This window comes from Lolium perenne, chromosome 1, assembly GCF_019359855.2.
Source record: "Lolium perenne isolate Kyuss_39 chromosome 1, Kyuss_2.0, whole genome shotgun sequence".
NCBI lineage: Eukaryota > Viridiplantae > Streptophyta > Magnoliopsida > Poales > Poaceae > Lolium > Lolium perenne.
The window spans coordinates 203,167,485-203,185,160 of record NC_067244.2 but is presented as its reverse complement, the minus strand read 5'-3'; positions in this window follow the sequence as shown (position 1 = coordinate 203,185,160).

Below are 17,676 nucleotides of genomic sequence, written 5' to 3'. Positions count from 1 at the left end.
TCCCGCGCTTCTTACAGATCTCCTTCAGCTTCAGTTTCTCAGCTTGGCAATTCTGCACTAAGACTCGAAGAGATTCATTGTTATCTGAAGTTGGCGATGATGACCTTGTGATGGGAATCGAGTAGTATTCCAGCATTCTACGGAGACGGTAATTCTCCTCCTGGAGTATCTCTACTTCTCTTCTTAGAGCCCGGTATTGATCACAAAACTCATCAGTAGTCCGTAGAGCTTCTTCCAACACGGGGAAAGAATCGAGGCTAAGAGCAGGTGGTAAGGGTCCCTGCAAGTTATGAGAAAAAGAACGTCGAGTGTCAACAGATCCCACCAAGATTTGCTTGCTTCCATCAGCTTGTTGCTCTCGTTTTGACGACATCTTCTTCACTTCTTCCTCCGAAAGCCCCTTGCCCTTGTTGTTGGAGGCCATGATGCTCCTAGATCAAAGACAGATCCTGGCAGAAACAGCTCGAAACAAAACACGTCAAGAAAACGATATACGGACCTCCAGGGGTCCGGGGGATTATATAGCAGGAATTTTTACGTCAAAAGGAAAGTACCAGGTCGAACCAGAGTCAGAGAGGGGCAACGAGGGGCTCACCTCATAGGGCGGTGCGGCCAGGCTGGGGCCCGCCCCGGCCTATGAGGGCACGCCCTCGTGCGTCTCCTCCACTCCGTTTCGATCTCGTAATTTTTCATATTTTCTAAAAACAGCAAAAACATTGTTCGGAAAGTTAAACACGGACTTTTTATTACCAGTACGGTTACCTATTCAAAGTCGAACTCTGCCGGACTGTCAATTTGACCTTTGGTGAAAGCTTCCGGAGTCACCACTCGAATAACATCAACGTCTTCATTATAAGAATCACCTGAGATATAATGCTTGAGTCTTTGTCCATTCACCACTTGCGTGGCATTGCCTTGGAGAGAGCTAATTTTAATTGCTCCTGAACGATACACCTCCTCAACAACATATGGTCCTTCCCATTTCGAGAGTAATTTCCCTGCAAAGAATCTGAGACGAGACCGATACAATAGGACTTTATCCCCAATATTAAATTCTTTTTTGATAATCCTTCTATCATGCCATTTCTTAACTTTCTCTTTAAAGAGTTTAGCATTTTCATTAGCTTCACTTCTCCATTCATCTAGAGAACTCAATTGCAGCAACCTCTTATTACCGGCAAGTTTAGGATCTTTATTTAATTCTCTAACTTCCCAATAAGTTTTGTGCTCTAGTTCTAAAGGTAAATGACAAGCTTTCCCATAAACCATTTTATAAGGTGACATTCCCATGGGATTTTTATAAGCAGTTCTATAAGCCCATAGTGCATCCTTCAATTTACTAGCCCAATTCTTTCTAGTTTTATTAACAGTCTTTTCCAAGATAGATTTAATCTCTCTATTTGATAATTCTACTTGCCCACTAGTTTGAGGATGATAAGCGGAAGCAATTCTATGATTAATACCATATTTAGCAAGAGTTTTTCTAAAACCACCATGAATAAAATGAGAACCTCCATCAGTCATAATATATCTAGGAACTCCAAATCTAAGAAAAATAATATCTAAAAGCATTCTTAAAGAGGTCTCACCATCAGCACTTTTTGTAGGTATGGCTTCCACCCATTTAGTAACATAATCAACAGCAACAAGTATATGAGTGTTACCTTCTGAAGAGGGAAAAGGTCCCATGAAGTCAAATCCCCAACAATCGAACGGTTCAATAACAAGAGTATAATTCATAGGCATTTCATTGCATCTGGAGATATTTCCAACCCTTTGGCATTCATCACAAGATAAAATAAACTTTCTCGCATCTTTGAAGAGAGTCGGCCAATAAAAACCTGATTGTAGAACCTTTTGCGCGGTTCTATCTCCGGCGTGATGTCCTCCATAAGCACTACCATGGCATTTACTCAATATCTCTTGTTGTTCATATTCGGGGACACATCTTCGCAGAATACCATCCACTCCTTCTTTATATAAGTGTGGGTCATCCCAAAAATAATGCCTCAAGTCATAAAAGAATTTCCTCCTTTGCTGAGCTGAAAAGGTTGGAGGCAAGTACTTGGAAACAATAAAGTTAGCATAATCAGCATACCAAGGGCTATCTCGCGAGCTCACCTTTATTACAGCCAATTGTTCATTTGGAAAACTATCATTAACAGGAACAGGATCATAAGCAATATTTTCCAATCTGGACAAATTATCAGCAACATGATTATCAGCACCTTTCCTATCTACAATATGCAAATCAAATTCTTGCAACAGAAGTACCCATCTAATAAGCCTTGGCTTAGCATCTTTCTTTTGCATAAGGTATCTGATTGCAGCATGATCAGTATGTATAGTAACTTTTGAATCAACAATATAAGATCTAAACTTATCACAAGCAAAGACTACAGCTAACAATTCTTTTTCAGTAGTAGCATAATTTCTTTGAGCAGCATCAAGAGTTTTACTAGCATAATGAATAACATTCAATTTTTTGTTTACTCGCTGTCCAAGAACAGCGCCTACAGCAAAATCGCTAGCATCACACATAATTTCAAATGGTAAGTTCCAATCAGGAGGTTCAACTATAGGAGCAGTTGTTAAGGCTTTCTTTAGAGTTTCAAAAGCTTCCGTACAATCATTATCAAAAACAAAAGGTACATCTTTTTGAAGAAGATTAGTAAGAGGCTTTGAAATCTTGGAGAAGTCTTTAATAAACCTCCTATAAAACCCAGCATGACCAAGAACACTACGAATACCTTTAACATCCCTAGGATAGGGCATCTTCTCAATTGCTTCAACTTTAGCTCTATCAACTTCAATACCTCTCTCGGAAATTTTATGTCCCAATACAATTCCTTCATTAACCATAAAGTGGCATTTCTCCCAATTAAGAACAAGGTTAGTTTCTTCACATCTCTGCAAAACTTTATCAAGGTTCCGCAAGCAATTATCAAAAGAATTCTCATAGACAGAAAAATCATCCATGAATACCTCTACAATACTCTCGCAAAAACCATGAAAAATAGCAGACATGCATCTTTGAAAAGTAGCAGGAGCATTACATAAACCAAAAGGCATACGTCTATAAGCATAAGTTCCATAGGGACAAGTGAAAGTGGTTTTCTCTTGATCCTTAGTTTTAACAGCAATTTGCGAAAACCCAGAATAACCATCAAGAAAGCAAAAATGAGTATTTTTAGATAACCTTTCTAACATTTGATCAATAAAAGGTAAAGGGTAATGATTTTCTTAGTAACTTTATTAACTTTTCTATAATCAATGCACATTCTATACCCTACAACTACTCTTTGAGGTATGAGCTCATCATTATCATTAGGCACAACAGTCATTCCTCCTTTCTTAGGAACACAATGCACAGGACTAACCCATCTACTATCAGCAATAGGATATATAATACCGGCTTCAAGAAGTCTTAATACCTCATTTCTTACCACATCCTTCATCTTAGGAATTAGACGACGCTGAGGTTCAACAACAGGCTTCGCATCATCTTCCATATTAATGGCGTGTTGGCAAATAGAGGGAGAAATCCCCTTAAAGTCATCAAGAGTGTAGCCAATAGCACCTCGGTGTTTCTTCAATATTTCCAATAGCCTTTCTTCTTCAAACTCTGAAAGCTTAGAACTAATAATAACAGGATATATTTTCTTATCATCAATATGAGCATATTTAAGATTATCAGGCAAAGGTTTTAAATCAAAGACAGGATCTTCCTTTGGTGGTGGTGTTGTACCCAGATCTTCCACCGGTAAATCATGCTTAAGAATAGGTTGACGAAGGAAAATTTCATCAAGCTCATCCCTTTCTTCCCTAAAAACTTCACTCTCGCTATTCTCCAAATGTTGCTGCAAGGGATTATTAGGAGCAAGAACAATAGATGCACACTGTTCAACTTTAAAATCATCATTAGGCAAATCAGCTTTATAAGGAGTTTTGGTAAATTTAGAGAAGTTAAACTCATAAGATTCACCAGCAAATTTAGTCAAAATTTTCTCTTTCTTGCAATCTATAATAGCTCCACAAGTATTTAGAAAAGGTCTACCAAAAATAATAGGACAATATTTACTAGCAGCAGAACCAAGTACCAAAAAGTCGGCAGGATATTTAATCTTACCACATAGAACTTCCACATCTCGAACAATACCAATTGGAGAGATAGTTTCTCTATTAGCCAGCCGAATAACCACATCAATATCTTCAAGTTCACAAGAACCAATTTCGTGCATAATCTCCGTGTAAAGCTCATAAGGAATAGCACTAATACTTGCACCAATATCACATAAACCATAATAGCAATGATCACCAATTCTAACAGATAGCATAGGAACACTAGCTTTCTTGGACTTATTAGGATGTGAACCAATATTAGAAGCATCTTCACAGAAAATAATATGACCATCCTCCACATTTTCAGTCACAAGATCTTTAACTATTGCAACAACAGGTTCAACTTTTATTTGTTCTTCAGGTTCTATAGGTTTCTTTTCACTTTTATGAACCGCACTATTTATAACAGAGTACTCCTTCATTTTAGCAGGGAAAGGAGTTTTTTCAATATACGCTTCAGGAATAACATGATCAACAGTTTCAACTACAACGCATTTATTAATAGATGAATCAATTTTATCTTTATACGGTTCATGATACTTATCAAAATTCTTCTTAGGCAATTCATAATGAGAGGCAAAAGCTTTATAAAGATTTGCAGCAACTTGAGAATCAAGACCATAAGTAGCACTCATATTACGAAATTTATCAGTATCCATAAAAGCTTCAATGCATTTGTAATCATAATTTATACCTGATTCTCTATCTTTGTCGTTCTCCCATCCTTCAGTATTTTCCTGGATCCGATTGAGAAGGTCCCTTTTAAACTCTTCCTTATTACGCGTGAATGATCCAGAACAAGAAGTATCCAACAAGGTCTTGTCTTCAAAAGAAAGTCCTGCATAGAAATTATCAATAATAACATTACCAGGAAGCTCATGAATGGGGCATTTGAGCATTAAAGACTTCAATCTCCCCCACGCTTGGGCAATACTCTCTCCATCATGAGGCCAAAAATTATATATGCGATTCCGATCCTTGTGAATTTCACTTGGAGGATAGAACTTAGAATAAAACCGGGGCACAATATCATTCCATTCAAGAGAATCCTCATTATCCAGTAATTTATACCAATGCGCCGCTTTACCAGACAGCGATATAGAGAATAGTTTCTTCCTCACTTCGTCCATAGCAATACCTGCACACTTGAATAAACTGCATAATTCATGCAAGAACAGTAAATGATCTCCAGGGTGGACAGTTCCATCCCCTGTATAACGGTTACCCACTACACGTTCAATAATTTTCATAGGTATTTTGTATGGTATTTCTTCCTCACCTGGCGCCTCATCCACTACCTTTGCAGTAGTAGCAGATTTTCCAAATAAAAACTCAAGAGAAGATCTCTCCATAATGAATTATGGCAGCAGGCAGAAATAAAATCAGCACAAACAGTAGAAGTTTCACTTACCAATTCCACTTACCAATAGCGCTTCACTCCCCGGCAACGGCGCCAGAAAATAGTCTTGATGACCCACAAGTATAGGGGGTGTATCGTAGTATCTTCGATAAGTAAGAATGTCGATCCCAATGAGGAGCAGAAGGTGTTGACAAGCAGTTTCGATGAAGGATTCACTGTAAATGCTCACAGACAAGTATTCAGGGGGTTTTGATGTAACAGATGAATAAAGTACGAGTAAGTAAAGTGCGAGAGTAACAATTGCAGCGAGTGGCCCAATCCTTTTTAGCACAAAGGACAAGCCGGTTTGTTTACTTATATTGACCAAACGTTCTCGAGGACACACGGGATTTTAGTCTAGTGCTTTCGCTACATACGGCTAATTAATCTTCATTGTTTTGATAAGTGTTGTGTGGGTGAACCTGTGCTAATGTACCGCCCTTCCTAGGACTAATACATACTTGTGATTATACCCCTTGCAAGCATCCGCAACTACAAGAAAGTAATTAAGATAAATCTAACCACAGCCTTAAACTCTGAGATCCTGCTATCCCTCCTGCATCGATATACCAACGGGGGCTTAGGTTTCTGTCACTCCGGCAACCCCGCAATTGGCAAACGAGTACAAGATGCATTCCCCTAGGCCCATAAAGGTGAAGTGTCATGTAGTCGACGTTCACACGACACCACTAGAAGAATAACACCACATCTTAAATATCATAACATTGAATATTACTCAACCATACTTCACTACTAACATTTAGACTTCACCCATGTCCTCAAGAACTAAACGAACTACTCACGAGACATCATATGGAACATGATCAGAGGTGATATGATGATGAATAACAATCTGAACATAAATCTTGGTTCAACGGTTTCACTCAATAGCATCAATAACAAGTAGAAATCAATACCGGGAGAGTTTCCCCTATCAAACAATCAAGATCAAACCCAAATTGCTATAGCGGTGACGATGTGCAGCGGTGGAGACGGCGGGGATGATGATGAAGATGATGATGATGGTGATGGAGATGATGTCCAACTTGATGGCGGTGACGATGGCGTCGATTTCCCCCTCCGGGAGGGAATTTCCCCGGCGGATCTCAGCCCGCCGGAGAGCTCTTTTCTCTCTGGTGTTCTCCGCCCCGCAGAGGCGGCTGTAACTCTTCGTGAGGTATCCTCTGGAGCTTAGGTCTTCGGGACGAAGGCGTTCGCGAAGAAAAGGAGGCGAGAGGGGGCTGTGGGCCCCCTCCTCACAGGGCGGCGCGACCAGGCCTTGGGCCGCGCCGGCCTATGGGGTGGGCCCACCTCGCGTCCCCTCGGCTCCCCCTTCTGGCTCCCTTCGTCATCTGGAAAAATAGGATTTTTGATATAATTTCCGTCAACTGTTGATCTTCCGAAATATTGCATTCTGACGGTGCTTTTTCCAGCAGAATCCTGGCTCCGGTGCTCGATCCTCCAATAATCATGAAAAATGCAAAATAGATGAAATAACATAAGTATTATGTCCAAATATGAAATATATCAATGAATAACAGCAAATTATGATATAAAATAGTGATGCAAATTGGATGTATCAGGGTGCAGCCTCTTCATGCTCGCAAAAACCCTATGTGGATGTATGCTGGCGAAAAAGATGTCGACCGCCTCTCCAAAGATCTCTCTGTGAAGGACTTGGAAAAGCTTGTTCGACGGATTTCTTCACTAAGCAAGAAAGACTCCATTCCATCCTCGTGTCGCGTGGAACCTTATAGTGCCACCAACACTCACCCCAAGGTAAACTATCTTTGTTCTCGCAAGTTTAATCTTTGTCGGCTGCTATGTTTCAAATTTCACTGTTGTAACTTGTCATCGACATATCTTTTTGCCTTATAGGAACATCAAGTTATATCTTCTCTTCCTCCCCTTCCTGAAGGTGGGGAAGTCGAAGAACGGGCCATCGTTACTGACGACACCCAGGGTACTTCTCGCCCTGAGAGCGAAATTGCGGGTCGGTTTGGGAGGAGGCGGTGAGGACGGTGCGAAAGAGGGAGAAGGAAGAAGTTGCGAGGAAGGAGAAGGAGGAGCACGAGAACAAGATGGCCGAGCGTGCACGTATGCAAAGGGGTATGAGGAATACCTATTGCGCCACAAGAGGAGGAATGAGAAGCTCAAGGCTGAACGGGACCGTCTATGGAGGGAAAAATTCCAGAGGAACATGCAACTTGCTCAACTAGCGAGGGAGAGGGCCAATAGGATGCACCTAGAGGAGGTGGCTAAGGAGGCTGAGCGCATCAAGGAGGAAAGAGCTCAAGCCGAAGCTTCAAAGACGGAGGTGAAAGATCGAGATGTCGCCTAGAGGGGGGTGAATAGGCAATTAAAAAACTCTTACGGATTTGTCTTGTAAGAATGCGGAACTAAACTATCGTTTAGTTTACAAGCAGAAACCCTAAATATGCTAAGCTCAACTAAGTGTAACAATAGCAACTAGAGCTAAGCAAGATAGGCACAAGATATATGTAGCACAAGTAATAGCAAGATATATGTAGTTCAAGCACGATGGCTATCACAAGGAAAGAGAGCTCGGGTGTAGAAATAACCGAGGCACGCGGAGACGAGGATGTATTCTCGTGTTCCCTTCCTTTGCAAGAAGGTACGTCACGTTTGGAGGAGTGGAGGTCCCACGAAGGATTCCCCGCGCCACGAAGGCTCACCCTATTCTCCGAACCACACCCACGAAGGATAATGGCCCTTTCCTTATGGTTAGCTTTTCCTCCGCTCCAGAGATGGCAAGCTCCACAACCACTTCACAAGCTCCACGAAGGAGAAGCCCAGACCTCTTCACAATCTTCTTGAAGAGATCACCGGAGCACCAACCGCCAAGCCAACTAGGAGGTCTCCCTCCAAGAGTAACAAGCTCACGGTCTCTCACTCGAACTAATCGTGGTGGAGAGCTCAACACTATGCAATGATGCAAAGCAAGAACACTAGAGGTGTTCAAGTCCTTCACTCTCAAATCTCACCCAAGCAACAAATGCTAAGATGAGATTGGAGAGGAAGAACAATGGGGAAAGTCAACAAAAGACTCCAAGATCTAGATCCCAAGAGTTCCCCTCACTTAGAGAAGAAATGGATTGGTGGAAGTGTAGATCTAGATCTCCTCTCTTAGATCCCTCAAGAATGAGCAATAATCATGGAGGGGAACAAGAGAGAGAGGAAGTTCTTCAAATGCAACAATGGAGGAGACAGAATGGGAAGAACTAACTCAGCCCAAGGTGGAAGAAGGGATATTTATAGCCCAAGAGCAAATATAACCGTTGGGGAAAGGTTGGGCTGAGTCAACCGTCGAGGAGGCCGGTCAATCGGGCCTGGGGCCGGGCCGTCCGATCCAGGGCCCGGTCAGACCGGGCCACAGACCGGACCAGCCGGTCCAAACCGGTCGGTAGGACGGACCCCCGAGGTCATCCGGTTGGCGCCTGGTTGACCGATCGGCACGCCGGGCCAGCCGGTTGGGAGGCCGGCTGACCGGAGCTAGTCCGGCGCACGGTTGGTGCCCGGTTGGCGCCCGGTTGACCGGTCGGCACGCCGGGCAGGCCGGTTGGGAGGCCGGCTGACCGGGCGGCAGACCGGAACCGGCCGGCGCATGGGCCGGTCCGACCGGGGCCCTGACCGGGTGAGCAGGAAAAACATGTTATACAAAAACTGTGATAACTAATGCTCCCGAACTCCGATTGACATGAAACCAATTTTGTTGGAAATATGGAGACTCCTCACAGAACATTTTAGATGATTTTAGAGAGGGAGTCTCCCACCGTCAAGAAACGGTGAAGACGTCCAAACTCGAAAACGCAATAGAAGATGCATGCGGATTCCGTTTTCGATGAACTTGGGCTTGTTGTAAAGCTAGCAACAAGCTCAAGAACCTCACACAGAGAAACACCAAGAAGCAATAAGGATATGCAAAGTATGCAAAGGATTGAGCTCCCTAAGACGATGTGATCAAGTTACCCAACCGAAAGCCCCTCTTGATAGTGCGGCTATCTATCCTATAATCCGGTCTCCCAACATCCACCTTGAGACCGGTAAAAGGAAAACCTAGCAAGGCCATACCTTTGCCTTGCGCATCCCGCTTGATCTTGATGATAACTCTTCAAGCTTCACTCAAGCCGGAATGCCTCACTTGACCAATGTTGCTTCGTGAAGACTCACAAATGCTCCCCCATACACTATGATGGGAAAGCTCCATTGATGCACATCTTCACATGTCCATTATCATCAAATGGACGACAAGCTTCAAGCATGTGATCCACTCAAGATGCTCATCTTGAACTTGCCCAACTCAACCTTGTATCTTCCCATACTTACTTAAGATAGAGCATGGCTAATATTGAGTTCCATATAAGAACTCCATCTTCATTTCATCTTCTTGATCATATCACATATGTATCTTTAAATCGATGATCTTGATGCCAATACACAAGGTGTATCTTTATATTCATGGCATCCATACTTGAATCCAACACATGGAATACAAGAAGTACCTATGGAATATTCCTTCATATAAAATCAATGAAAACATTAGTCCATAGGGGTTGTCATTAATTACCAAAACCACACATAGGGGCAATGTACACTTACAGGAGGAGCGCCACCATTTCTTCGACTCCGTGGTTCAGTTGGCTCGGGACATAAGGGAGAAGGAAGAACTGGCGGAAGAATCTAAGAAGAAGAAGGCGAGGGGGGAGGGAGCCTTTGCCACGCAGTGATATCCCTTTGGCTATGTTCTTGTTGTCAAACCTTTATGTTGTCGAACCATGATGTTGTGTGAAACTTGATCTTCTCGAACCTTCATGTCGTTGAACCTTATTGTAATTGGAACCTTGATGTCGTTGAACCTTATTTGTTGTTTGAACCATTATGTTGTGTCGTACATATTCAGTGCAATGTTGTATTCAAAACTGTTGGAATATGGTAGGATTTTTCATGGTTTTAACACAAGTCAATGTGTGGCGCCCTTCCCACTGGCGCCACACTGCACTGTGTGGCACCCATGGCGTCGGCGCCACACATGTCAACTTATATCAACTTCTAGGTCGAAAACATCCAGGGGCTCCGGACGATTAGTCCTTAGCCGTTTTGGCGAGCCTCTTTGTGTGGCGCCCGTGGTGTCGGCGCCACATGGTGAGGTGTGGCGCCAATGGCGTCGGCACCACACAAACAGGGTCGCCAAAACGGCTAAGTCCCTAGAGAAATGTCTTACTGTATGTTTTGTGCAAACACCCTCCCACACTTTCAAAGTGTGGCACCGGCGAGAGCGGCGCCACACATCCTGCCACGTCGGATCGGTGCACAGCTCAGCGTCGAGGGCGCCACGTCGGATGGGTGTGTGCCGGCGGTAGCACGGACGCCACTCGAGCATGTGTGGCGCACATGAGAGGGACACCATACAAAAGGGTTAGATGGGTGAAATAGTTTGCCCGAAAGGTCAGTCCGTGCTATAGTTTCACAAAAGAGTTATTTCTGTGTAAATCGTCTGGCTAGCACGCACAGATTTGCCACCGTGGATGCCACATGTCGTCTCTTTGATTGGTGAGGACCAGTGATGAATCCGAATTACAAGTGGTTGTACTGGTATATCACAGTTTGCGAGTTTGAGGACCGAATTTTCACGTCGTGTACAAGTTGCTGGACCTTGGGTGTAATTAGCTCTTTAAAATTTAGGACATTTTTTATATCCACATCATCTGCTCGAGCTGTTTTTTTTTTTTTTGGCTCATGTGATGTAAAATGACGGCTATTATACATCTACATCATCTACTGAAGATGCTCTAATGGCATGTAATGGCAAGGTTTCCAAATCAAACCAAAGTTGTTAATCCCTAGAGCCTAATATGACCTTTCATTTCCTGGTGGTTATTGAAGATGCTCTAATGACATGTAATGGATGAATGTCAGGCAATAGAGATCACTACTGCACGTTGCTGCGTCACCATTCGACTAACCGTATTACTCCTGATTTCCTATCCTGAAAGCAGTTGCTACATGCTTACTCCTTAGGGCATCTCCAGCGGCGCGATGCATACAGACAGCGGCGCGATGCATACAGACGCTGAGTGGCCGCTTTCATCCGTCGTGACCGAAAATGCGTCTGGGCCCTCCTCCAGCGGTGCGATGCAAAGTGGCCAGACCGTCCGCGGCGATGCAAACCTGGCCCAAATATACGCCTCGGATGCGTCTCTGCGGACGCTGCACGGACGTCGAAAGTGTCTGCTCGCGTCTGGCGGATGTTTCGTCTGGCCCGCTGGCCAGTGACCCAGCGTCGGTGCGTCTTCTCCGTAAGTACTGGCGCCGAGGCGTCGCTTCGACAGTCTGCGGCCACGTAAATGGCGATGTCTCGCGTGGCGCGCGGCCGTCGCCTACCTCTGCGTACGAAGTAATGCCGATGCCACGTGTGTCGCGGCCCTCGCCCTGCCTCCAATCTATATAAACAGGGGCGCTAGCATCTCATCTCCTCCCCACTAAACCTAGCCGCCGCACAACCTCCACCGTAGCGCCGCTGCCGCTTAGACTCCGCCGCAGCCACCATGAGCAGCGCCAGCCGCAGCCAGGCTGTCGCGCCTCCACCTCCACCTCCCCCGGCCTCGAGCTCCGACGAGGAGTTCGACTCCGACGACAGCACAGGCGACCTCCTCGACTTGGTCAGGGACGCCAAGTACCTGGCTGACGCGGAGAAGGAAGCAGAGGAGGAGCGGGCGGCCCACGCGGCGTTCGACGTCGAGATGGAACAGTGCAGGCTGGCGACTGCCGCAGCCGCAGAGGAGTCCGACTCCGACATATCATGGTCTTCCGATGACCCTGATGCACCTACCCTGGAGGAGAGGGCGGCGGAGCAGAGAGCTATAGTAGAGTCCTTCGAGACGCTCAAGGACAACGCCGCCAATGCGAGGTTGCAACAGTGCTTGCAAGAGGACGCGGAGGCGAACCAAGCCATAGCGGCCGCACAGCCGGCGAGGGAGCGACGCAACGAGGGGCTGGCCCGTCATGCAACAAGTAGTATCTTAGGTTACTTTGTATAGTTTCTATGATATCAAATGTACTAGTATATTTGCTTTCAAATATGTTGCAAATCTAAAAATGGATCGCCCCGGTGGACGCACACCCAGATGTAAATGGACACTCGGATAAAATATATCCACGGGGCGATGCAAACGGACGCTCGCGATCACTTTTGGGCGTTCGAAATGTGTCGCCCCGTTGGAGATGCCCTTAATATTTGTTAATATTTTTTGATACGGCCAGTATACACTTAGTAGGTTTATATATAAAGAGATCCAAGTGCAAATTTGCATCTCATGTTCACGTCAGAATATGAGATCCGGAACCCCCGATGTCAGATGGTCATGTGTCACTGGGGAGCACCGGCCGGCGGCCGCCGGCACGGCATCAGATTCTCTAGGACTCCACCGGGTGACAGTATCAGGCTGTCAGCAGGTGAGCTCATCCTCGCCAAATTAATCAGGTCAGCGGCTTAAAAATAATGGCAGACTGCAGACAAGTTCAGCAGTACTCCTAATCTTCTGCCACAACCGCAACGATGTTACCGAAAAATGCTTCTGGTAGCATCAGCATTGAACACCTCCATACAGTACTTCAAGTAAAACAACAAGTCGTCAGAAGTACTGCTGTTGAGTTGCCCTTCGTTTCGTGCAGAGCAGAGACGGAATGCCAGTGACCCGATGGTACCGTTAAGGCTGTCGGCCTGTGAGTGATTAACCACTAACTAAACGTGTCTCGAGAGAAGTAAAATCTCTCTAGTAAACCCTATCGAGCCCAGATCCATGTGGAACAATCCAGATGGGAGCTTAAAACGGCACTAAACAAACTTACCAGATACGGCCATCGATTTGTTTTTGTCCTAACACGTATTTTTTCCACCACATACACGCTTGAAGCTGCTTTGCAATTCTTGGAAGGGAACTTTTATTGCACAGTTCGTAGTTCTCTTTAAATTAGCGGGTAGATTCTTTGAAAAATTCTACTTCCTCCTGCCCATATTATTTGTCTCTAGAACGAGTCACAAACACACTAAATGTGTATAAATACATGTGAATCAGTGACAATGAATATGAATCGGAAGGAGCACCGATCATCAACAATTGTTAGAGCATGTCTAACAGGCCCCGTATAACCCGCCCACCCCGTAAAATTCCGGCGGGATACGGGGCCGGAGCGATTTTGGGCGTCTAGCAGGCCCCGTATTCGGGCCGGCCCGTTTCGGCGGAATACGGGGCCCAGGAAATCGGCCCCGTCGCCCCGTACTTATAGTGGGCGCAGGTGCGAGTGAGGGGTTAACCCCTCACTCGCAACCCTAGCTCCGCCGTGCGCCGCCGCCTCCTCCTCCTGCTCCGGCGAGCAATTAGTCGCTCCCCCGCGCCGCATTCCACCCCAGATCCTGCATGGACTCCCGCCGCCGCAGTAGCGCCTCGCCGGCGAGCGGATCGAAGCGATCCCGCTCGCCGGACACCGTGGAGGAAGCGTGGCGGCTTTTTTGCAAAAGATCCACCGCCGGCAGTCGTGGCGCGGCCTGCAAGTACGACGGCGCCGCGTACGTCCCGGACAAGCTCATCGACTTCGCGCGGGGCGGCCGCTGGTACCACGAGGACCCGCCGCTCAAGCCGATGAGCGGGCCGAAGTTCTCGGCGTGGCTCGCCGAGTGGGAGCGCCAACGCCGGGTGAGCGAGGCGTGGAGGGCGACCATCGGGAGCACCAGCGGCGGAGGTGCCCCGCTCGCCGGGGAGGAGGAGGAGGAAGACGAGGACGCCGCCTTCTTGAAGGCGATTCAAGACTCCCTCAAGGACGCCGCCGAGAAGGACAAGGCGGAGGATGAAGAAAGGGCGGCGGCCATCGCCGCCGTGCAGGAGGCGGAGGCGCGGGAGGCGCAGGCGCAGGCGCAGGCGGCGGCCATCGTCTACCTCTCCGACTAGAAGTCGCGATCCGATCGCGCATTTTGTATGTATGTAGGTACGTCGATTTCTATGTATGATCGACGAACTATGAATGAAAGTTTCCCGGGGTTTTAAATTTACAAATATACGGGGTCAAATACGGGTTCTGCTAGACGGAGCGGTGTCTGATCGACCATTTTTTTTATACGGGGCGAAATTCTAGCGTTATACGGGGCAGAAAAGTAAGGGGCCTGTTAGACATGCTCTTAGGTTTTTATCAAAGCATGGATGGTGTCGATGCTTTGTAATGACTTAAAAACGAAAAAATTGTATGTGAAACTAAAAAATAAGAGTCGTTTGGAAATGTTGTGATGTCAATTTAAAGTCACATTTTGGGACCGTTCGCCGAATCTATTAATAATTATTAACAATATAGTATAAAGAGATCAAAAAGTAATAAAATCACAAGTAGGTTCTTGGACCACCTAAAGACGAGTACGGCGAGCCAAGGGCGTGCTGCCGTCCTCATCCCTTCATCATCAAAGCTACGCAAAGCTTGTCGTACACAGACGAGAAATCATCGTGCTAAGTGACAAGGTATTAACTTGTCAATGCCTACGGATTGTAGACTAGGGTTTAGCTGGAAGTAGAGGGCAAGTAAATCTCGAAGGTTCAGCCGGAAAAGTACTCGACTACTAGAAAACTAGGGTTTAGTTGACAATGAAATCGATCCTTTCTTTGTCCCTCGACTCCCCCTTATATAGGAGGCGGAGCCGAGGGTTTCGTGATGCCCAAGTTACAAAATTCGGGAGACTATTTGAGTCCGTCCCGTAATAGTTACAAGTCAATATTCCTAATACAATTCTATCTGTCCAAACTATCTCCTGACTGGGCTTCCGGGCTTCATAATCTTCGGGTCGTGGGCCTTCAGTAAAAACCCCGGGTACCATCTTCGACATGCCCATTGAGAATGCCTATGTCACTAAGCCTCAAAAGGACCAACGCATGAGAGCAGCAACTATTGCCGATGACCCGTTGATCAAAAGAGTCTTGCCACCAACAAATATGGAAACCGGTTGTATCCAAGTAGATATGCCAGATACACAACTCCATGTGCACTCTGTCGGCTCCAGGCACATCACCGGAGCGAGGATAGGGCAAAGGAACTTTTTTCTGACTTCAAGATTTCGTTGTTGCCTCACCTTTTCGAAGAAGACATTGAAAAAAAACTAACAAAAAAATAAGGATCCTCTATCCGGCGAGATGTAGTGGTCCGCCGCATCTCCAAGACCCCACGCCACCGGAGCCGGAGCATACCATCAACATCGTCGTCCAGGGAGAGGGTACCCTAGATCGGGAAGGTATGAAATTACTTGAACCTTTTCTAGATGCGTTCAAAAGTAAGTGACTCAACTTTGTTTCTAGATACAAATGTATCTACATATTAAAATGCGTTTGGATATATTAAAAAATTGATGCAGAGGCTGGGGAAATCCATCTTGAGAAAACCATTAAAAATGAGGACAAACCTCAGACACTTATTTCTAAACGGATGCAGTAGTCATTAACTCTACGAGATCTTGTAAATTTTGGTGCCTAAATATGACTATAGCATCCTTCGAAAGAAAATGAAGCGTGGAAGCAAATTAAGCAGGAATTCCACGAACAATAAAGGAGGGCCTAAAGTTTCCACCCGAAGCGCGGCTCTGTTTGGCTCCCTCCCCTTTCGGCAACCTCAATGGAGGCTATAAACAGCATCACGAGAAGTAGAGCGACAGAGCTCTACGCGGCCGCACGCCGGCCGAACCAACTACAGCTCAACCACTAGCGTCGCGTCGCCTTTGCCGGTGAGCTCCATCGCGCCTGCAACGGTGCAACCACCTCCCTACGCCGCCTTTTATACGCGCCCGCGATCGTACACTACTCGGCCGTGCACCACTGTTCCATGCACTACAGCGCCAACGCGCCGCCATAGTAGCAGCGGTGGTTGCCTAGGTTACTGGCGGCTGGGCCAGCTCGCTCGCCGGCATGGAGATCGTCACGACAAGGAGCGCCACCGCGGACCAGGATCAGCAGCGTCAGGGCCGGCGGCGGCGCAGGCCGAGCGACGGGCACGTCGTGGCGCAGCTGCTCGACTCGCCGCTCCCCACGCCGCGCCGCTCGTGCTGCGGGTCGGCTGCCGGCACGCCGCGCAGCGCGCGCGCCGCGTCGCCGCAGCGCACGCACGTGCCCTTCTCCTGGGAGAGCTCCCCGGGCGTGCCCAAGGCCCGCAGCGCCAGCGCGTTCGGCGGAGAGGTGCTGCCCCCGAGGCCGCCGCCGGGGCGGTGCCGCGGCGGCATTGGCATGGGCACGCCGTGCCACGCCCGGGCATACTACGGCAACGGCAACGCCACCACCGACGCGACGAGCAGCGACGACAACGTCGGCGGCGGCAGCGAGGACGACGCCTTCTCCGACGCGCTGGACAGGATCTCCTCGTCCGACCGGCTCGCCACGCTCTCCGCCCGCCTGAGCTCCGTGGACGGCGGCGCCGCGTCGCGGCGCCTGTCGAGCTTCATAATGGACCGCTTCCTCCCTGCGGCCAGCGCCATCGCCACCACGTCCACGGAGAAGCGCGCGAACAAGTCCCCGCGCCGAGGCCGCAGAGCCCGTCGCTCCAAGCACGACGACGATGATGTGGCGCCGGCCCATGCCAGTCGCGACGTGCACACGCTGTGCCGGGCGCCGTCCTGCGAGCACCACGTTCCCGCTCTCCAGCGGGAGGATAGCTGGGAGGATGACACGCACACGCCGCCGCAGCATAACGCAGGACAGGCGCGAGACGAGGATGATATGTCTCCGAGGGCGTGCGGGTTCGTGGTGCTCTTCCCGTGGAGCGTGAAGCCGGTGTTCTGCGGGTTCCCGTGGAGCCCGGCGCGTTCCCGGACTCCTCACCGGAGCAGCACGCTCGGCGGCGTGCCGGTGAAGGAGAGCGGGCCAGACGACGGCGACCTGTCGCACTGGTACGAGGAGAAGATGAGCGGCAGTGGGCGCAGGGGGTGGTCGAGTCCCGGCGGTCCCGGGCTGGGCATGTCCATCATCGGCACGAGCAGGAGGTACTGCGCCGACGCAAGGAAGGCTCTCAGCAGGCTGGCGCGTTCGGGCACAGATGGCGGCGGCGGCGGCAACAGCCCGAGGATGATGAGCAGGGAGAGGAGGAGCGGGAAGGCGGCGTCCTCGACGCTGCAG